Here is a 21923-nt window from a genome sequence, read left to right on the forward strand (position 1 = left end):
CAGCCTCACAGAGCTCCGCTTCCCCCCGGGGACCCTGCAGCTGGGACCCTCCGCTCAGAACCGGTTGGCATCCACAGCTGGTCTCGCTCTGCCTTTCGATCCCCTCAACATCTGGAAGCTGCAAAGGAAACCTCCGCAGCCTGAAGTCAGCCCGAGAGACCCCCGGACTGGGTTGTGTGTGCAGACTAGAGAATCACATTTCAGAGCTCGGGCACGCGGGGAGGGGGGGGGGGCGGAATCTCCCACGAGAAACGTTAAAAGCTCCTTTTATCCCCCATCCATGAAATAAACACGCAGCTAACTCTTTCCTCGCTTCCGTCTCGGGCTTCGAGAGGTCCGTTTCTTTGTCATTCCGCCCCCGCCCCACACACCCCCGGACTGTGGTTGGGCGCGACCCTCTGTTGCCGATTCTCTGATCTCTCCTGGCCCCTTCGCCCTCGGGCAGTTTGTCTCGCTCTGTTGGCTTAAAGTGGGTGGGACGTTTGGACGGCGGGGGGGGGGGGGAGGGGGTCGCTTGCCTTGAGAAACTGGCTCTCCCCCTCCTCTTTCCTGAAGCAGAAAGGGGGAGGAAAGAACCCGCGTGAGCCCAGACTGCTGAGTCTGTCTCTTCCAATCTGAGCTCGGCACTTCTGAGAAAAGCACCTACTTCTCTCTGGCTCAAAGGGGTGGGAAGGGAGAGGAGGAGGGAGAGGAGGAGGAGGAGAAAAGGTCCTGGGGATGCTATAAATGCACCAAACCAGACGCGCTCCTGCAACAGTTATTCCCAGCGAGTTCTCCTCCCTTCGGCCTCCTGCTTTTCAGATTGAAGGGACTTGTGCTTCTCGCTCTCTCTCCGCCAGTGGCAGCGTTTGAAGGAGGATCTTTAAAAAAAAATCATTGCAAAGGTAAGTGCCCTGTTGGGGTTTCTTTCATTATTATTTTTTTTTGGGGGGGAGGGAGAGTGTCAGAAGGTTTGAATGGCTTAGAGGGGCATTTGTGTTCCCCTCCAGAAAGTCCCAGGCATTTTTCCCCTCTAAGCTGCAGAGTCTTGTGAGCCAAAATTCGATTTTGTGAGCTGCTGGCATGACAGTAGTGAGCTGCTGCATCGATTCGTGTGCTCCGGGGTCCTCCTTCCTGAGCTAAGACAAAAATGGGTGAGCTGGAGGCTAAAAATCGGCTCGCTGGCTCACGCTAACTAGATAGATAGATAGATAGATAATTTTATTTGTATCCCGCCCTCCCCGCCGAGGCAGGCTCAGGGCGGCTAACAACATCATACAAATTTCAATTATACAAAAAGCAAAAAACACAAAATTACATTTAAGCATTAAAATTCTGATTAGGTTTAAAATTAGTTAATTAAGTTAATAAAAGTGCTAATACTGTTCTTTAGGATGGCGGTTATCATTAACAACTCAGTTTAGAGGGGACCCTGGTCCCAGGTTTTAATCCCTGGGACTTCCAGTCGAAAGGACCTGGCAGGAGGTGATGGGAAAGACCTCGCTAAAAGGAGGAGAACTAGCCTGAGACCCTGGAGAGCTGCTGCCAGTCCGAGTAGGCAAGAGGCATCTGAAGAGCTTTGTGAGAAAGGACGGTGGCTCGGTGGAAAAGCCTCAACTTTGCATACAGAAAGTCCCTAGTTCAATCCCCGGCATCTTCAGTTAAAAAGACTCATACACAGGGCTCTTTTTTTTTTTTGCAGAAAAAGCCCAGCAGGAACTCATTTGCATATTAGGTCACACCCCCTGACAACACCGTTGTTTGACACAGGGTGTTTTTTGTAGAACAAGCCCAGCCGGAACTAATTTGCATATTAAGCCACACCCCCTGACACCACCATTGCTCGACGCAGGGTGTTTTGTAGGAAAAACAAGTGGGAACTAATTTGCATATTAGGCCACACCCCCTGACATCGCCGTTGTTCGGCACAGGGTGGAGGGTTTTTTAAAAAAACAAGCCCAGCAGGAACTCATTTGCATATTAGGCCACACCTCCTGACATCCCCCGTCGTTTGACACAGAGTGTTTTTGTAGGAGAAAAACCCAGCAGGAACTCGTTTGCATATTAGGCCACACCCCCTGACAGCACCGTTATTCAAAACAGGGTGTTTTTTCAGAACAAGCCAGCAGGAACTCATTTGCATATTAGGCCACACACCCCCGGATGCCAAGCCAGCTGGAACTGCTCAAAAAAAGCCCTACTCGTGCATAACGTGATGATGTGAAAGACTGCTTACTTTGTTTGAGACTTTGAAGAGCTGCTACCGGTCTGAGTAGGCAATCGTGGCCTTGAGGGACCGAGGGTCTGATTCCATACGAGGGGAGGCAGCTCCCCGAGGGGTCGTGGCTCAGCGGCAGAGCCTCTGCTTGGCATGCAGAAGGTCCCAGGTTCGAATCCCCTGAAAGACCTTTGCATAAGACCCTGAAGCGCTGCTGCCGGCCAGAGCAGACAGAACCAAATCGGATGGTCTGATTCAAGATACAACAACTTCATGTGTGTTGAGGTGTGTGCTTTTATTCCTCCGAAGAAAGCAAACGGGTTCTCTTTCAAGTGAGACAGCAATATCAGCTCTTCAGAGGCTGGTTTTTGAACTGGGGGCTTTCTTCTTTCGGAGGGATGGAATAGATCGCTATTTCAGGTCCCCCCTGGATTTAGCAGCTGAATCTAGAGGGAGCTCTTTTGTGCTATTCCACTTTTTCTAGCTGTTCCGGCAGCCTGAGAGAGAGAGAGGAGGGAGGGAGGGAAGGAGGGAAGGAAGGAATTAAAAGCAGCCCTGGTACCAACACTGTACAAAATGAAGTAGAGAATTATTTGTCTAAATTTAGGTGTTTTATTTGTAGCCAAACAAGGATTTGAACCCAGGTCAAAGGCTGGCATTCCATGGACACCTGAACTCTTTCCCATGTGTTGGGGTCATGAGAGGGCAGCCTCGGACTATTCTCCCTTCCACGACACAATTTTGTCACTGAAAAGAGCGGAAGAGCCGGCGCAGCCTTCAGCCTGTTCACCTCATTGTGTGGCGGGAACCTCTGAGCCATAATTTGCATGGCTGTTGGCGCTTTAGGCGAGAGGCGGTTGCTTCCTGAAGCCATCCCTTGACCCAGCCAGATATTTCCATGTGCTTTGTTTTTGGCAGTTCTTTTTACTTTCCCTCTTTCATTTGTAGTTCCCCTTTACCAGATTGGTGTAATGGTGAGAGCTTGGAACTATGGTGTGAGAGAACCAGGTTCGAATCCCTGGTCTGCCGTGGAAGCTGTAGGTATGCACGCAGGCATGCATGCAGGGGTCATTTTGGAGAAAAAGAGATGCCAGAGCTCCTTAGTGCAATTCATTTACATAATAATAATAATAATAATAATAATAATAATAATAATAATAATAATAATAATAATAATAAGTTTTATTCATATCCCGCCCTCCCCGCCGAAGCAGGCTCAGGGCGGCTAACAGGACATGGTATAGACCATGATCAGTTATACAATTCATAAAAGATACAGTTAATATACAGTTTAAAAATTACATAAAAATTATAAAACCATAGTAAATTAAAGGTGCTACATTCAGTTGGATGTCTATCCAGATGGCTAGATGTCACATTCAGAGTTCCCTATAAGCTTGTTGGAAGAGGGTAGTTTTGCAAGCCCTGCGGAATTGGTTAAGGTCCCGCAGGGCTCGCACTTCATCCGGTAGCTGATTCTTCCGGTAGCTGATTCCATTTACATAACTCGTTTGCATGTGCCACCCCCCCCCCCTGACGTCGCCAGAAGATGTACTAAATTATGTCAGCTCAGCATCCCCCTTAAAAGGCTTCTTGAATTAGAATGCTGAAAATAAAACCTTACTCCCATCATATTTTTTAAAATGACTTTCTCCTATGTGGCCACAGCGGCATGAGGAAGATTTCCATCTGTCTGCTTTATGCATTTTGGTTATTTCCCCATTTTTTTGTGGGGGGAAATATTAGGAAGTCAAATCTTCGAATTCAGCAAAATTCTCACAGAGGGTTTGAACAGTGGAGCCCAGAAGCAAGTATTTTTTTTGGGGGGGGAGGGGGCAGAGAAAGAAAGAGGTCAATAAAATTTAGAGGTTCCAGAGCTCTCCTCCTGTGAGCTTCTGTCCAAATTAAGGCCTATATGTATATATGTATGTATGTATGTAAGAGCCCTGTGGCGCAAAGTGGTAAAGCTGCAGTACTGAAGTCAGAGCCCTCTGCTCATGACCTGAGTTCAATCCCAGCGGAAGCTGGTTCAGGTAGCCAGCTCGAGGTTGACTCAACCTTCCATCCTTCCGAGGTGGGTAAAATGAGTCTCCAGCTTGCTGGGGGGAAAGCATAGATGACTGGGGAAGGCCATGGCAAACCACCCTGTAAAAAATCTGCTGTAAAAACATTGTGAAAGCAACGTCACCCCAGAGTCGGAAACGACTGGTGCTTGCACAGGGGGCTCTCTCGGCTTGGCTTCGCGAACGAAGATTTAAGAAGGGTGCAATAGTCCACGTCTGCTGCAGGCTCGCTGGTGGCTGACAAGACCAATGCGGGACAGGCAGGTCCGGCCACAGTGGCTGCAGGGAAAAGTCTGATTTAGGGTTGGTGCTGTAGCAGTGCGATTCTTCCTCAATCTCCTTTTGTCCTCAAGACCAGCTATGCGTGCGTTCTCAAAAGAAGAGACAGCCTGGTGGATGGTGTGCCTCCATGCTTTGCGATCTGAGGCTAGGTCAGACCACTGGTGATGGTTGATGCGACAGGTGCCAAGGGATTTCTTCAAGGAGTCCTTGTACCTCTTCTTTGGTGCCCCTCTATTTCGATGGCCGGTGGAGAGTTCGCCATACAGGGCAATCTTGGGAAGGCGGTGGTTTTCCATCCTAGAAATATGCCCTGCCCAGCGCAGCTGCGTCTTCAACAGCAGTGCCTCGATGCTGGTAACCTCCGCCCGCTTGAGAACTTCAGTGTTGGTCACAAAGTCACTCCAGTGGATGTTGAGGATGGTGCGAAGGCAGCGCTGATGAAAGCGCTCAAGGAGTCGCAGGTGATGACGGTATAAAACCCACGATTCGGAGCCGTAGATTAGGGTTGTCATCACAACCGCTTTGTAAACATTGATCTTTGTGCCTTTTTTCAGATGCTTGTTGCTCCACACTCTTTTGTGCAGTCGGCCAAAGGCACGGTTTGCCTTTGCCAGCCTGTTGTCAATCTCCTTGTCGATCTTAGCATCTGAGGAGATGATGCACCCCAGGTAGCTGAACTGCTGGACTGTCTTCAGAACTGATTCACCCACAGTGATGCAGGGAGGGTGATAATCTTCCTGGGGTGCAGGCTGGTGGAGAACTTCTGTCTTCTTCAGACTAACTTCTAGGCCGAATAGCTTGGCAGCCTCTGCAAAGCAGGACGTCATATGCTGCAGAGCTGATACAGGGGGCTACCTTGACCTTTATGTATGTATGTATTTATAATCTGCCTTTTCCACTGAAATTTAAAGCAGATTACAGAACTTTCACACACACCGAGTAACACTCTTGCAAGCCACTTCCAGTGGACTTTGCAGCTGGATTTTGCGTGTGCGAAATGGCAAAATCCACTTGCAAACAGTTGCCAAAGTGGATTGAAACTTAGCGCACGTGAAAGCACACAGAGTGAGTCCATTAAAAAAAAGGATGAAACAGTAAATAAACGATGAAATAGGATGTGAGCTGTAGAACCAGCCAGAAATCTCAAACAGACCAGAACTGAAGCAAAACCTAAGTGTCAACAGGACACATTAAATCAGTGGTCCCCAATCTTTTTGGCACCAGGGACCAGTTTTGTGGAAGACAATTTTTCCACAGACCGGAGGGGGGGGGATGGTTTTGGGATGATACAATTATGCACTTTATTTCTATTAGTTTGGTGTGGTGATTAAGTGTGCAGACTCTTATCTGGGAGAACCGGGTTTGATTCCCTGCTCCTCCACTTGCACCTGCTAGCATGGCCTTGGGTCAGCCATAGCTCTCGCAGAGTTGTCCTTGAAAGGGCAGCTTCTGTGAGAGCTCTCTCAGCCCCACCCACCTCACAGGGTGTTTGCCTTGGGGGAGGAAAGTAATGTAGATTGTGAGCCACTCTGAGATTTAGAGTGGAGGGCAGGATGTAAAGCCAATGTCGTCTTCTTAGCTCCCGAGCCACAGTTTGGCCACCTCTGCCATAGGGTATAATGGAGAATTGATTTGAGGGTATCTGGGGCTCTTGGGGGGGGGTGCTGTTTGTTGAGGTAGAGGCACCAAAGTTTCAGCATAGCATCCAGTGTCTCTCCCCAAAATACCCTCCAAGTTTCAAAAGGATTGGACCAGGGGGTCCAATTCTATGGGCTCCAAAAGAAGGTGCCCCTATCCTTCATTATTTCCAAAGAAGAGAAGGCATTTAAAAGATGTGTGGTCACTTTAAATGTGATGGCCAGAACTCCCTTTGGAGTTCTATTCTGCTTGTCACAACCTTGCTCCTGGCTCCACCCCCAAAGTCCCCAGATATTTCTTGAGTTGGACTTGGCAACCCTAGTTAATCCGGCCCGAGAGACCGTGGTGGATAGGTTTCTCGATCAGATGGGGGTTTAAAGTAGGTCAGTAGGAATTTTTTTGTAAAACAGTCCTTAGATCCTAAAGACAGATGTACAAGGAACATGGTCTTTGTGTTCAGTGAGCGGAGCCAGCAAAGTTCAGCGTGTGCTGAAGACGTTGTAAAACAGATGTCTGATACGGACAGGCTGAGATGTAGTAAGGATGCTTCTCACATTTTTATTTGAATGAGTCTGTGTACCCGGTGTGCATGCCAAAAGCACAAATCCCTTCTCTTCAAGGAGGCTCTTTGATTTGCACTGATAATGTTGGTGAACTTCTCAGAACTGGATCCGGTTACTCTCTTCTGTGAAGATGGGGCTCTGCCTTTGCTGGAAGGAGACATTCTGCAAAGGAAAGAGAGAGAGAGAGAGAGAGAGAGAGAGAGACTCCCTGGCTGAGTGGAAGGTAGGGTTGCCAATCTCCAGGTGGGAACAGGGGATCCCTTGGTTTGGAAGCCCTTCCTCCACTTCAGGGACATCAGAAAGCAGAGTGGGGAGGAAGGAAATGTCTGCTGGGCATTCTGTTGTTCCCTATTGAGACCGATTCATAGGGTATAATGGAGAATTGATCCATAGGTCTCTGGAGGAGGCTGGGTTTTTTTGAGGTAGAAGCACCAAATTCACAGCATAGCATCTAATGTCTCTCCTAAAAACACCCTCCAGATTTCAAAAAGAGTGGTCCAGGGTGTCCAATTCTATGAGCCCCAAAAGAAGGTGCCCCTATCCTACATTATTTCCAATGGAGGGGAGGCATTAAAAAGGTGTGCAGTTTCTTTAAATGTGATAGCCAGAACTCCCTTTGGAATTCAGTTATGCTTGTCACAACCTGTCTCCTGGCTTCACCCCCAAAGACTCCTGGCTAGGCTTCCCAATCCCCAGGTCCCAGAGGGGGATCCCCCGGTTTTACAGGCTTCCCCCCTCCCCCAGCCAGCTGGCTGGCGGGGGGAGCCCCGCCCCCAGAGCCATCATGCACCTCCATGAACGATTCCCATAGGGAATGATGGGGAATTGAACTGCAGGTATCGGGGGCTCTGGGGGGGCTGTTTTTTGAGATAGAGGCACCAAATTTTCAGTATAACATCTAGTGCCTCTCCCCAAAATACCTACCAAGTTTCAAAAAGATTGGACCAGGGGGTCCAATTCTATGAGCCCCAAAAGAAGGTGCCCCTATCCTTCATTATTTCCTATGGAAGGAATGCATTTAAAAATTTGTGCTGTCCCTTTAAATGTGATGGCCAGAACTCCCTTGAAGTTCAATTATGCTTGTCACACCCTTGCTCTTGGCTCCGCCCCTAATGTCTCCTGGCTCCACCCCCAAAGTCCCCAGATATTTCTTAAATTGGACTTGGCAACCCTACTCCTGGCTCCACCTCCAAAGTCTCCTGGTTCCATCCCCAAAGCCCCCAGATATTTCTTGAATTGGATTTGGCAACCCCAGCAGAAGGGAATCACTGTACAAGAACCCACACTGAGGCATAAAGAAGAAAGTGTGAACAATTCCCTTTCTGTAATAATGCTGACCCTCCTCTGCAGGGCTCTTGTAAAAATGAAAGCAAAATATTGAAGGTGCTGCCCTCCAGAGACCAGAAAACACTGCACGGGATAAAGCAGGGGTGTCAAACATCTAGCTCGGGGGCCGAATCAGGCCCCCGGAGGGCTCCTATCAGGCCCCCGAGCAACTGGCTGCCATCTGCTTCCTTCTGTCTTGCTTCCTTCTGCGTAACAGCTTGTTTTACAAGGCTTGCTCAATCGCACAGAAGCTACAGAGCAAAACCTCTTATTTTCTCCATTGGCTGAGGCTTCTCCCTTGGGGAGGAGGGGGAAGGAAGAGCTTGCTTTGACAGGCTATCACAATTGCACACAGAGCTACTGGGCTAAGCCTTCTATTGGCTGCGGCTCCTCCCCCTCCTGGTCCCCTGGGGAAGGAAGGAAAGAGCCAGAGCTTCCTTTGCCCAGTTCCCTGGATCCCATGGGAGAGATACAAAGAAAGCACCTTTAAGACCAACAAGTGCTCATGTTTTAAGCATGCTTTAAGTTTTTATTTTTTAAAAATCTTTAATTGTTGAACAAAGCAGGAATCAAGTTGGACCTTTAAGACCAACCAATTTTTATTTAGAACGTAAGCTTTCGTGTGCTCTTAAGCACACTTCATCAGATGAGGAATCCAGCACAGTGAGCAAAGCCATACATACTGTGCTGGATTCCTCGTCTGATGAAGTGTGCTTAAGAGCACACGAAAGCTTACTTTCTAAATAAAAATCGGTTGGTCTTAAAGGTCCAACTTGACTCCTGCTTTGTTCCACTGCTTCAGACCAAGACGGCTGCCTGCTTGGATCAATCTTTAATTGTGTTTGTGTCCTTTATAAAGTTTATACCTTTGCTACCTAATTTCAAATAGGTACACAAATGGCCCAGCCCAACATGGCCCTACAAGATTTCATTTATGTCAGATCCGGCCCTCATAACAAATGAGTTCGAGACCCCTGGGATAAAGGATGTTGTTAATAATTCTTACCACCAGGGCAGTTTCAATCCTGGACAGCTTTAGCAATTTAGTCTTCAGTTTATTCCAGATTAGTCTTTAAATCTTGCTGAGAATCTTGACTCTGCTCCTCCACTACTTACAGTTTCCAAGTCTGCGTTGGAAAAGACCTGGAGACTTTGGGGGCGAAGCCAGGCGAGGGTGGGGTTTGGGGAGGGGAGGGGCTTCAGCAGGGTCCATGACCTAGACCAGGGGTGGCCAAGCCTGCTTAAAGTAAGAGCCACAAGACACCAGCTTCAGATGCTGGAGAGCTGCCAAATGGGAGGGAGAGGTGGAAAGAAAGCAACTTTAACTTCAAATGCATTTTCCAAGCCACTGGGTGGCTTAGCTTGGAGAAATGATTTAAAGAGACAAATGCCTTCTCCAAGCTGGCTGATGGGGAGGTGGGGACTTCAAGAGCCACACAATATATGTGAAAGAGCCACATGTGGCTCCCGAGCCACAGTTTGGCCACCCCTGCCCTAGACTTTGGAGTGGAGCCCAGAGCAAGGATGTGAAAAGCACAAGTGAACTCCAAAGGGAGTTCTGGCCCTCACATTTAAACGGACCGCACACCTTTTAAATGCCTTCCCTCCACTGGAAATAATGAAGGATAGGGGCACCTTCTTTTGGGGCTCATAGAACTGGACCCCTTGCTCCAATCCTTTTGAAACTTGGAGGGTGTTTTGAGGAGAGGCATCAGATACTATGCTGCCAATTTGGTGCCTCTTCTTCAAAAACCAGCCCCCCCAGAGCCCCAGATACCCCTGGATCAATTATCCATTATACCCTATGGGAATTGGTCTCTATAGGGAATAATGGAATGCCCAGCGGACATTTCCCCCGCCCCCGCTTTCTGATGACTCCAAAGTGGTTGGAGGGCCTCCAAACTGGAGGATCCCCTGCCCCCACCTGGGGATTTAAACACAAACAGGAAACCACAGCATCAGATAATAGGAAACGAGAAATAAGACGCCGTGTACATTGTACTTATACTTGTGCACATTCCTTTACCTTTATCCATCATACATTTCTCAGACGATTCACACAACGATTTCTTCACATGAATAGTCCCAATTCTGATATAGTTCATACAAATCAAATCGGCGCCGGTTGAATTGAGGACCGCTGCCTTAAGAACATCGTGATATGGTACGTTTACACGGTATTACCTGCATCTGGAAGTCATCGACTCAGCAAGGACTGGTACCGTTTATTTCAAGCATCCAAGATCGGATTATTTTTTGATTTGTATGAACTATATCAGAATTGGGACTATTCATGTGAAGGAATCGTGGTGTGAATTGTCCGAAAAATGTATGAAGAAGAAGAAGATATTGGATTTATATCCCGCCCTCCACTTCGAAGAGTCTCAGAGCGGCTCACAATCTCCTTTACCTTCCTCCCCCACAACAGACACCCTGTGAGGTGGGTGGGGCTGGAGAGGGCTCTCCCAGCAGCTGTCCTTTCAAGGACAACTTCTGCCAGAGCTCTGGCTGACCCAAGGCCATTCCAGCAGGTGCAAGTGGAGGAGTGGGGAATCAAACCCGGTTCTCCCAGATAAGAGTTCACACACTTAACCACTACACCAAACTGGCTCTCCAGTATGATGACTATATGTAAATGAATGTGTATAAGTATAAGTACATTGTACACGGCGTTTTATTTCTTGTTTCCTACCTGGGGATTGGCAACCCTACAACTGCCGAAATTCTCCAGGAATTGCCCCCTGCCCCCAAACCAATGTTCCCTCTAAGCTGCAGAGTCTTGGGAGCAAAAATTCTACTTTGTGAGCTCCTGGCATTAAAGTTGTGAGCTCCTGCCTCAATGAGTGTGCTCTGGGACCATCCTTCCTGAGTGAAGACAAACGTGTGTGAGCTGGAGGCTAAAAACCTGTGAGCGGGCTCACGCTAACTTGTAAACTAACAAACATCAGACCCCCCAACTCGTGACTCTTTTAATCTGCTAAAAAAAACATTTCCATGACGCTACATACTAACCCACTGCCCGCTTTCTTTATATTTAGGACTGCCTGCCATTCCATACTACTGTCTGATGAGGTGTGCTTAGAGCACACGAAAGCTTACATTCTGAATATAACTTGGTTGGTCTTAAAGGTGCCACTTGATTCTTGCTTTGTTCTACTGCTTCAGAGCAACACGGCTGCCCAGCTGGATCTATCAGCTTAGAGCAGGGGTCTGCTCCATGCCCTGTTAGCAACAGGGCTGTGAGTTGTATAATTATTTCATTATATATTACAATGTAATAATAATAATAATAACATGAAGAAGAAGAAGACAACAACGACATTGTTTTTATATTTTGCCTTCCACTCCAAATCTCAGAGTGGCTCACAATCTCCTTTACCTTCCTCCCCCACATCAGACACCCTGTGAGGTGGGTGCAGCTGAGAGAGCTCTCCCCAGAAGCTGCCCTTCCAAGGACAACTCTGCAAGAGTTATGGCTGACCCAAGGCCATTCCAGCAGCTGCAAGTGGAGGAGTGGGGAATCAAACCCGGTTCTCTCAGAGAAGAGTCCGTGCACTTAACCACTTCACCAAACTGGCTGTACAATCTCCTTCATCTTCTTCCCCCAGCAGACACCCTGTGAGGTGGGTGGGGCTGGAGAGGGCTCTCACAGCAGCTGCCCTTTCAAGGACAACCTCTGCCAGAGCTATGGCTGACCCAAGGCCATTCCAGCAGCTGCAAGTGGAGGAGTGGGGAATCAAACCCGGTTCTCCCAGATAAGAGCCTGCGCACTTAACCACCACACCAAGCTAATAGGCATAAAGTGCACAAGTGACAATTGTATCATCCAGAAACCATCCTCCCGCCTCCCTCCACCGGTCAGTGGAAAAATTGTCTTCCACAAAACTGGTCCCTGCTGCCAAAAAGGTTGGGGGCTGCTTAGAGGGAACACTGCCCCCGACCCCTTAATGCTTCCCTCCCCCCACTTCAGGGTCATCAGAATGGAGAGCCAGTTTGGTGTAGTGGTTAAGTGCGCAGACTCTTATCTGGGAGAACCGGGTTTGATTCCCCACTCCTCCGCTTGCAGCTGCTAGCATGGCCTTGGGTCAGCCAGAGCTCTGGCAGAGGTTGTCCTTGAAAGGGCAGCTGCTGGGAGAGCTCTCTCAGCCCCACTCACCTCACAGGGTGCCTGTTGTGGGGGGAGAAGATATAGGAGATTGTAAGCCGCTCTGAGTCTCTGATGCAGAGAGAAGGGTGGGGTATAAATCTGTAGTTTTCTTCTTCTTCCTCCTCCTCCTCCTCTTCCTCCTCCTCCTTCTCCTCCTCTTCCTCTTCCTCCTCTTCTTCTTCTTCTTCTTCTTCTTCTTCTTCTTCTTCTTCTTCTTCTTCTTCTTCTTCTTCTTCTTCTTCTTCTTCTTCTTCTTCTTCTTCTTCTTCTTCTTCTCCCCCCATGAGCTTTCTTCTGTGTCTACAACCGGGAGGTACTTTTATTTTTTTGGTCAACTCATGGATTTCTGATCCGTCCCAGATGTGGAGGTGGCATTCAGAGCATGAGCTGGGCGGACTGGAGGCCAGGGCCTGTATCTCTCTCTCTCTCTCTCTCCAAACAAAAGCCCAGTTGATGCAGCTGCCTAGAGGGCAGTAGGTGCCTTTGGAAGAGGCTGAGAAGACGCATCCCAGCTTCTCCTTTACCCAAATCCATTTTTGCAGGAGTTTGAGTCGCTGGGCTGGGCGGCAGAGGGAGAGGAGGTCAGGCCCGAGGGCAGCCGAAGGGCGGCCCCTCCAAACTGCATGAGCAGCAAGAAGCCGGAGCGCAGGGAACAGCGGGCGGCCGGTCTGGGCGCAGCGGGACAGTCTGGGAGCGAAGAGTTTCCCAGACAGAGGAAACACAAGGCAGGTTGCAAGAATCTAGGCAGCCCTGGGAGTTCCTGGGCCCCCCCCCGAAGAGGAGGAGGCAGGCCTGGGCAATAGGGTTGCCAGGTCCAGTTCAATAAATACCTGGAGACTTTGGAGGTGGAGCCAGGAGGCTTTGGGGGTGGAGCCAGCAACATGTTTGTGACAAGCAGGACTGAACTCCAAAGGGAGTTCTGGACATCGCATTGAGAGGGAGCGCACACCTTTTAAATGCCTCCCCTCCCCTGGCAGAGTGTTAAAGGCGCAGTACTGCAGTCCTAAGCTCTGCTCCTGACCTGAGTTCGATCCCCGGCGGAAGCTGGGTTTTCAGGTAGCCGGCTCGAGGTTGACTCAGCCTTTCCATCCTTCCGAGGTGGGTGAAATGAGTCCCCAGCTTGCTGGGGGTGGGGGAAGCAATGGCAAACCGCCCCGTCAAAAGTCTGCCATGAAAACGTTGTGAAAGCAACGTCACCCCAGAGTCGGAAACCACTTGTGCTTGCACAGGGGACCTTTCTTTTCTCCCTGGAAATAATGAAGGATAGGGACACCTTCTTTTTGGGCTCATACAATTGGACCCCCTGGTCCAATCTTTTTGAAACTTGGAGGGCGTTTTGAGGAGAGGTACGAGATGCTATGCTGAACGTTTTGTACCTCTACCTCAACAACAACAAAAACAACCAGCCCACCCCCCAAGCCCCAGATACCCACAGATCAATTCTCCATTATACCCTGTGGGAATCAGTCTCCATAGGGAATGATGGAGTGCCCAGCAGACATTTCCCCTCCCCTGCCCCTGAAGTGGGGGGAAGGCCTCCAAACCGGGGGATCCCCTGCTCCCACCTGGAGATTGGCAACCCTATTCAGCATCCCAGCTAGAGCTGCCTTCAAGTTCTCCCCCCATTCAAGTAAGGTTGCCAGTCTCCAGGTGAGGCCTGGAGATCTTTTGGAATGATCACTGATCCCCTGATGGCAGAAATCAGAGGGAAAAAATGGTTGCTCTGGAGGGCGGAGTCTATGGCATTATACCCTGCGGAGGCCCCTCCCCTTCCGAGGTTCCACTACCCTATATCTCCAGGAATTTGCCACCCTGGAGTTGGAAACCCTGAACAGTCGAGGGTTTTTAACCTCTGGCCCAGCACAGCGGGAAGAGGCGGGCCTTAGATTTGGGGCCACCTTCCTGAGACATCCATCTAGGGTTGCCAAGTCCAATTCAAGAAATATCTGGGGACTTTGGGGGTGGAGCCAGGAGATATCGGGGGCGGAGCCAGGAGCAAGGGTGTGACAAGCATAACTGAACTCCCAAGGGAATTCTGGCCATCACATTTAAAGGGACTGCATTCTTTTTTAAACGCCTTCCTTCCATAGGAAAAAATGAAGGATAGGGGCACCTTCTTTTGGGGCTCATAGAATTGGACCCCCTGGTGCAATCTTTTTGAAACTTGGGGGTTATTTTGGGAATAGGCACTGGATGCTATGCTGCAAATCTGGTGTCTCTATCTAAAAAAACAGCCCCCTCCAGAGCCCCAGATACCCGCGGATCAATTCTCCATTATTTCCTATGGGAATGTCTTCGTAGGAAATAATAGAGTTCCCAGCAGCCATTTCCCTCCCCTCCCCCCGCTTTCTGATGACTGAAGCGGGGAGGAGGGCCTCCAAACCGGGCGATCCCCTGCCCCCACCTGGGGATTGGCAACTCTACCTCCATCTGTGTCATTTTTTTTAATATCCCTTCTTTCTTCCATGGAACTCCGAGTGAAACACACCATTCTCCTGTCTTCACTTCACCTTCACGACAGTCCTGTGAGATAGGTACGCCGAGAGTCCATGAACAGCCTGACTGAGGCCACTCATTGAACTCTGAGGCAGAGTGGGGATCTGAACTCGGGTCTCCGAGATCTCAGTGCGGCCCTCTAAGCCCTACACCATCCCAGTGCTGCCGTTTTATCTCCGTCTGACATCCTCCGAAGAGCACAGCCCATCGTAGCCGATTCTTTCTACCTCCGTTTTATGCTCACAACAACCCTATGAGGTAGGTTGTTGTCGATTTTCCGGGCTGTGTGTGGCCGTGTTCTTGGCATTGTGAGACCTGACGTTTTGCCAGCAACTGTGACTGGCCTCCTCAGAGGTGTAACCCAGAAAACTGGAGTTCTCTCTGGGTCAAATTGAGAAGAAGCTGAGAAGAATTTGCTGGCGAAACGTCAGGTCTCACAATGCCAAGACCACGGCCACAGATCCTGGAAAATATACTACAACCAATGGACCGGCTGTGAAAGCCTTTGAAAACCTATGAGGTAGGCTGAGGGACACACAGAGAGAGACAGAGAATCTGGAATGTAGAAGGAAGGAGAATTTTACCTCCATCGAATGAGGGAGGGAAGACACAGCTAGAAATGTTTCCCCTGGAAACAATGGGGCAAACAGAGTTGAACAATGATAATGATTTGTGTTCGCAGCAGAGGTTATGAAACCAAATCAAGGGTTTTTGAAAAAGACGCATTTCTCTCTAATTACGGAGCCAGATCCCATGCAGGGGTTTAGTTATGTGCAGTGACTGGACACTGTTGCTTCCCTGGGGAGAGATTCTTGAAAATCCTCTGGATCGGAAAACCCGGTGTCTGGTTCTTTATCACAAGACAGAGGGGCCATAGCCAAGCACCCAGCTTGGGCTGGGGGGGGGGCGGGGAATGTAGACAGTTTGTTTAACTTAAGATGCTGAAAGAGCAGAGCGTCCTTCCTTTTGTGTCAGGATGGGAGGGACACAGAGGTTAATGCATTCATACACAAAAGAGCATTACGACTTACAAGCTATCAGAGAGTCGGCTTCCGAACATTAGGGCTGCCAGCCTCCAGGTGGGGCCTGGAGATCTCCTGCTTTTACTTCTGGTCTCCAGCTGGCAGAGATCAGCTCCGCTGGAGGAAATGGTTGCTTGAAAGGGTGGACTCTACAGCAGGGGGTGTCAAACATGCAGTTTGGGGGCCGAATCAGGCCCCCGGAGGGCTCCTATCAGGCCCCTGAGCAAATGGTTGTCATCTGCTTCCTTCTCCCTATATCTTGCTTCCTTCTGCATAACAGCTCACTTTGCGAGGCTTGCTCAATTGCACAGGAGCTACAGAACAAAACCTCTGTTTTCTCCATTGGCTGAGGCTCCTCCCTTGGGGAGGAATAGCTTGCTTTGCCAGGTTCTCTCAATCGCACAGCAGAGCTACTGAGCCAAGCCTCTCTTCCTTCAAGCTCCTCCACCCCCCCGCCCAAGTCCCTGGGGAAGGAAGGAAAGAGCCAGAGCTTCCTTTGCCCAGTTCCCTGGATCCCATGGGAGAGATACAAAGGAAGCACCTTTAAGACCAAGGAGTGTTAACGTTTTAAGCATGTTTTAATTTTTTTAAATGTATATATTTGTGTTTGTCTGTGTTCTTTATAACATTTATCTCTCTGCTACCTCATTTTAAGTAGGCACACACATGGCCTGGACCAACATGGCTTGGCCCAACCAGATAGGGCCCAGCCCAACAAGGCCTCTCCAGCCCTCATAACAATTGAGTTTGACACCCCTGCTCTCTGGCATCACACCATGCTGGGGCCCCTCCCCTCCTCAAACCCCGCCCTCTCCCAGCTCCACCCCCAAACTCTCCAGGTATTTTCCAGCACAGACCTGGCAACCCTACACTGTACATTGGCCTAGAGCCCCACAACTGTGGGGCTTAGGTGATTCATAAATATAATAAATAAAGAAATTTAGTCCACCCTTTTGAAGCAGCCCTTTTCTCTGTTGTGGGGGGAAGAAGATAAAAGAGATGGTGAGCCGCTCTGAGACTCTGAGATTCAGGGTGCAGGGTGGGATATAAATCCAATATCATCATCATCATCATCATCATCATCATCATCATCATCATCATCATCATCATCATCATCATCATCATCATCATCATCATCATCATCATCATCTTCTTCTTCTTCTTCTTCTTCTTCTTCTTCTTCTTCTTCTTCTTCTTCTTCTTCTTCTTCTTCTTCTTCTTCTTCTTCTCTGCCAGAACTACTCTCCATGGTCTGGAGAGGAGTCGTAATCCTGGGAGTTCTCCAGGTGCTACCTGCAGGTTGGCAAGCCTAGTTCCGTGCCCTTCTTGTCGGCCCTGCTGGGCTAGGTGGACCAGGGGTCTGATCCGACGCAGCTGTTCCGAAGCTCATAACCAATCCCCTGATTCTTTGGATTCCGAGGAATGCCAAAGAATGTCGCCTTGGCCTGACGGGGAGCGCATGCCGGCAGTAATCTCGCCCTGTCGTTTAAATCATGTTGCCGTCGAAACATCTGGCTTCGGGCCTTTGTCGGTGACAGGAGTCTGGATGAGGAAGGAAAGTGCGCTCAGGATGTTTTCGCCAGCCCCTGTGTTTACCTCTCTTCTTCCCCCAATTTTCTGTCCTTTTCATAAGACACTTCATGCGTCTTATCCCGGGGAAGCAGACATTGCCAAGCAGTCAAAACCGGAAAGAGGATAGTCGGAGGAGGGGATGACGGGGTGGGGGGAGAACGGTTTACGGAGATGCTGTTCTGAGGCTGGCTTAACTCGTGCCAGAGGGGGGGGCTGTCATGGCATGCCCCAGGAAATGCTGTTCACCCCTTGGGGGTCAGGCAACAATTTTTCTCCAAGCCAGTTTGGCCAGGGATCCTGGAGAGGGTTTTTCTTTTTGTCATCTTCTGGGCATGGAGCAGGTGTAACTGTGTGTGTGTGTTTGTGTGTGTGCAGGGGGGAGGTATTTGTAGGGTTGCCAAGTCCAATTCAAGGAATATCTGGGGACTTTGGGGGTGGAGCCAGGAGACTTTGGGGGTGGAGCCAAGATCAAGGCTGTGACAAGCATCATTGAACTCCAAAGGGAGTTCTGGCCCTCACATTTAAAGGGACGGCACACCTTTTCAATGCCTTCCTTCCATAGGAAATAATGAAGGATAGGGGCACCTTCTTTTGGGGCTCATAGAATTGGACCCCCTGGTCCAATCTTTTTGAAACTTGGGGGGTATTTTGGGGAGAGGTACTAGATGCTATACTGAAAATACCCTAAATAACAGCCCCCCCAGAGCCCCAGATACCCGCAGATCAATTCTCCATGATTTTCTATGGGAATAAATCTCCATAGGGAATAATAGAGTTCCCAGCAGACATTTCCCTCCCCTCCCCCCCGCTTTCTGACGACCCTGAAGCAGGGGGACGGCCTCTAAACCGGGGGATCCCCTGCCCTCACCTGGGGATTGGCAACCCTAGGTATTTGCAAATTTCCTGCATTGCACAGCGCAGGCCTTGAATTCAGCAGAAGCTCACAGGAGCACAGCTCCTGAAGCTTTCTGAGGGTTCCCCCTCCTTCTTCCCACCTACCTACCTTGTCCATTGAATAGTAGGTGCAGCTGCATAACAATCCCTGGATTAGGAGAGTGGCCAACCAGCCAGCCACCAGGGGCTTTGCCATGCCCCCAGCAGCCCTCAGTAACCCCTGGAGACGCCCACGCCACCCTTTCTCCACTTCTGATGCGATTTTGGGTGCCGGGTGGCTTGCTGGCCCTTTGACTGGGGAGCCTCACTCAGCTGGGGCTCTCCTTTCTTGCGTCAGGTTGCTTTTGGCTGGTGGGGGCATATGCAAATGAGTTATGCTAATGAGCTCCACCTCCTGTTTTTCTACAAAACAACTCCTGGTGCAGGGGGTTGGACTAGATGATCCTTGAGGTCCCTTCCAACTCTATAATTCCAGGGTCGATCCTGCTTAGCTTCTATGACCTGATGAAACCGGGCTAATTTGAGCTAATATGACCAAGATGGAAGCGTAAGAAGACGCACGGCATTACCAAGGGGGCCATGTGCCCCCTCCATGAAGGCTGGCCTCACCCATCATATCCTGCCACCCTTCTTGGGTCTTCTCAGAGAAGGGCCTATGAGGGCTGCTAACCTCCAGGTGGAACCTGGAGATCTCCTGGAATCACAACCGATGTCCAGACGACAGAGATCAGTTCCCCTGGAGAAAATGGATGCCGCGGAAGGTGGAGTCTAGGGCACTATACCCCCAAAGCCCACCCTCCCCAGGGTTCACCCCCAAATCTCCAGAAATATTCCAACCTGGAGCTGGCAACCCCAGTTGACACGGCTCAGTGAGCAGATGAAATAGGGTTGCCAAGTCCAATTCAAGAAATATCTGGGGACTTCGGGGGTGGAGCCAGGAGACATTGGGGCGGAGCCAGGAGAAAGGGTGTGACAAGCATAATTGAACTCCAGGGGAGTGCTGGCCATCACATTTAAAGGGACGGCACACCTTTTAAAATGTCTTCCTTCCATAGAAAATAATGAAGGATAGGGGCACCTTCTTTCGGGGCTCATAGAATTGGACCCCCTGGTCCAATCCTTTTGAAACTTAGGGGGTATTTTGGGGAGAGGCACTAGATGCTATATTGAAAATTTGGTGCCTCTAGCTCAAAAAACAGCCCCCTCAGAGCCCCTGATATTCACAGATCAATTCCCCATCATTCCTTATGGGAATTGTTCATGGAGGTGCATAATGGCTGTGGGGGAGGGGCTTCCCCCGCCGGCCAGCTGGCTGGGGGAGGGGGGAAGCCTGTAAAACCGGGGATCCCCTGCTGGGACCTGGGGATTGGGAAGCCTAACATGAAACCAAGACAGATTTCCCAAATCAACTAGAAACTGAGGGGTGTGACTCTAGTACGGGGGTGGCCAACTTGCCTAAAGTAAGAGCCACATAGAATAAACATTGAATGTTTGAGAGCCGGAAGGGAGGGAAGGAGGGAGGGAGGGAGGAAGGGAAGGAAGGAGGGAAGGAAGGAAGGAAGGAAGGAAGGAAGGAAGGAAGGAAGGAAGGAAGGAAGGAAGGAAGGAAGGAAGGAAGGAAGGAAGGAAGGAAGGCTGGCTGGCTTTGGGAGAGGGGGAGGGAGGAAGAGGTGTAAAGAAAGCAACTTTCTTTAAATGCATTCTCCAAGCTACTGGCTGGCTTGGTTTGGGGAAGTGTTTTAAAGAGAAAAAATGCCTGCTGATGGGGTGATGGGGGCTTCGAGAGCCTCACAATATGTGTGAAAGAGCCACATGTGACTCCTGAGCCACAGTTTGGCCACCCCGGCTCTAGTATTTTTTTCTTTATCTTCGTTCATAAACTCTGCATCCAAACCCCGCCCTGAATCTCAAAACCATCTCTGATTGTTGGCAGTGGAAGTGATGGAAGTAGATTCTGGCACTTCCTCCAAATGCAGAAAATGGCCTCTTTCGGTGGTGTGACTCTAGTGTATTTCTCTCTTTATCTTCATTCGTAAACTTCTAATCCAAATCCACCCTGAACTTCAAAACCATTGGTAAGGCGGCGGCAGCAAAGAGAACGAGTAGGAAAGTCCCTGGTTTGAATCTCGGCCAGAAGTAGATTGAGAAAAGCCTTGCCTTCTTTCAATCTACTTCCAGGTGAGATTCGAACCAGGAGCTTTCCTGCTCATAGCCCGTTCTCTTTGCTGCTGCCACCGCTGCCGCCCTACAGAACCTTCCTTCAAATAAAGAGCTGCTTTCAGGTTTTTCTGTAGACAGACGGATGGGCCTGTGGATTGTGAAACAGATGGACACAATGCTCCGTCTGTTCACCGGCAGGCCGGGGATGAGTTGATGGAAGAGCTTCAGCCAGGGTGGCCGAGGATTGGCCTAGAAGACTCTCTCCTTCCTCCATCCAGGGCATAAACACAGTGCCGGATCAAACCCTGTGGAGGCCCCTGGGCAGTCGAAATCTCGGGGTGCCCCCTCGCAAATTATCTCAGAGTTGGAGCGCTTGCCCTGCCGTCCACAGCTCCCGCTTCAGCCTGCAGGCCCCTTCTCAAAAGCCCCTTTGACAAAGCTGCGGGGGAGAGGCAGAGAGAAGCCGACTTGGCGACGACGCCAGCATCAGCCACACCAGTAGGATTGCCAAGTCCAATTCGAGAAATGTCTGGGGACTTTGGGGGGTGGAGCCAGGAGACTTTGGGGGTGGAGCCAGGAGCAAGGTTGTGACAAGCGGAATTGAACTCCAAAGGGAGTTCTGGCCATCACATTGCAAGGGTCAGCACACCTTTTAAATGCCTTCCCTCCATTAGAAATAATGAAGGACAGGGGCACCTTCTTTTGGGGCCCATAGAATTGGACCCCCTGGTCCAATCCTTTGAAACTTGGAGGGTATTTTGGGGAGAGACGCTCCAAAGGGAGTTCTGGCCATCCCATTGAAAGGGACCAGACGCTTTTTAAATGCCTTCCCTTCTTTGGAAATAATGACGACTAGGGGCACCTTCTTTGGGGGTTCTTAGAATTGGACCCCCTGGTCCAACCTTTTTGAAACTTGGGGGGGGGGTGTTTTGAAGAGAGGCGCTGGATTCTACGCCTCTATCTCAAAAAAAAAAACCCCAGTCCCTCCAGAGCCCCATATGCCTACAGATCAGTTCTCCATTATACCCTATGGGAACTGGTTTCCATAGGCTATTATGGAGTACCCAGCAGACATTTCCTTTCCCCCCTCTCCGCTTTCCTGAAGAGGGGGGAGGGCTTCTAAACCAGGGGATCCCCTGCCCCCACCTGGGGATTGGTAACCCTACACACTAGGAAAGTCGGGCAAAGAGCAGCTCAGTTGCTGGCTGCACTTGCAAGCAAGGGGGAAACCGGGGTGGGGGTGGGGGAGAAGCCAGCCCGGGACCCGTAAAGACATGGGGGGCCCATAGGCCAGCGCCTATTGGCCTAATTGTTAATCCGGCCCTGCATAAATGCATCAGTTTGGGGGCCTCTCTCTCTCTGGGCATCAGCAAACATTACGTCAGATTGGCACTCCTCGCTCTCTCTGTAACTTCACTGTTTCCCCAGAACTCCCGAAACAGAGACTCTCGCTGCTAGGATGCCCGCGTTCACTGTCTGCTCCTGAGCACCATCGTGCCTCAAAAGCAGGCAGCCTTGGGAAAGGGTTCCTTCAGCTCAAAGGCCGCATTGTCGGAGCTGGGA

The 21923-nt window shown here is 50.0% G+C and overlaps 1 protein-coding gene across 1 annotated transcript in view; it reads left to right on the top strand.

Annotated features, from left to right (window-relative positions):
* The first annotated feature begins 780 nt into the window (after positions 1-780).
* Positions 781-21923, top strand: part of CRISPLD2 (cysteine rich secretory protein LCCL domain containing 2) — a 95950-nt gene continuing 74807 nt past the window's right edge. Inside the window, exon 1 of the mRNA XM_060254375.1 lies at positions 781-884. The gene's annotated coding sequence lies outside the window, so the exon portion shown is untranslated. The remainder of the gene's footprint in view (positions 885-21923) is intronic.

This window comes from Heteronotia binoei, chromosome 14, assembly GCF_032191835.1.
Source record: "Heteronotia binoei isolate CCM8104 ecotype False Entrance Well chromosome 14, APGP_CSIRO_Hbin_v1, whole genome shotgun sequence".
NCBI classification, from domain to species: domain Eukaryota; kingdom Metazoa; phylum Chordata; class Lepidosauria; order Squamata; family Gekkonidae; genus Heteronotia; species Heteronotia binoei.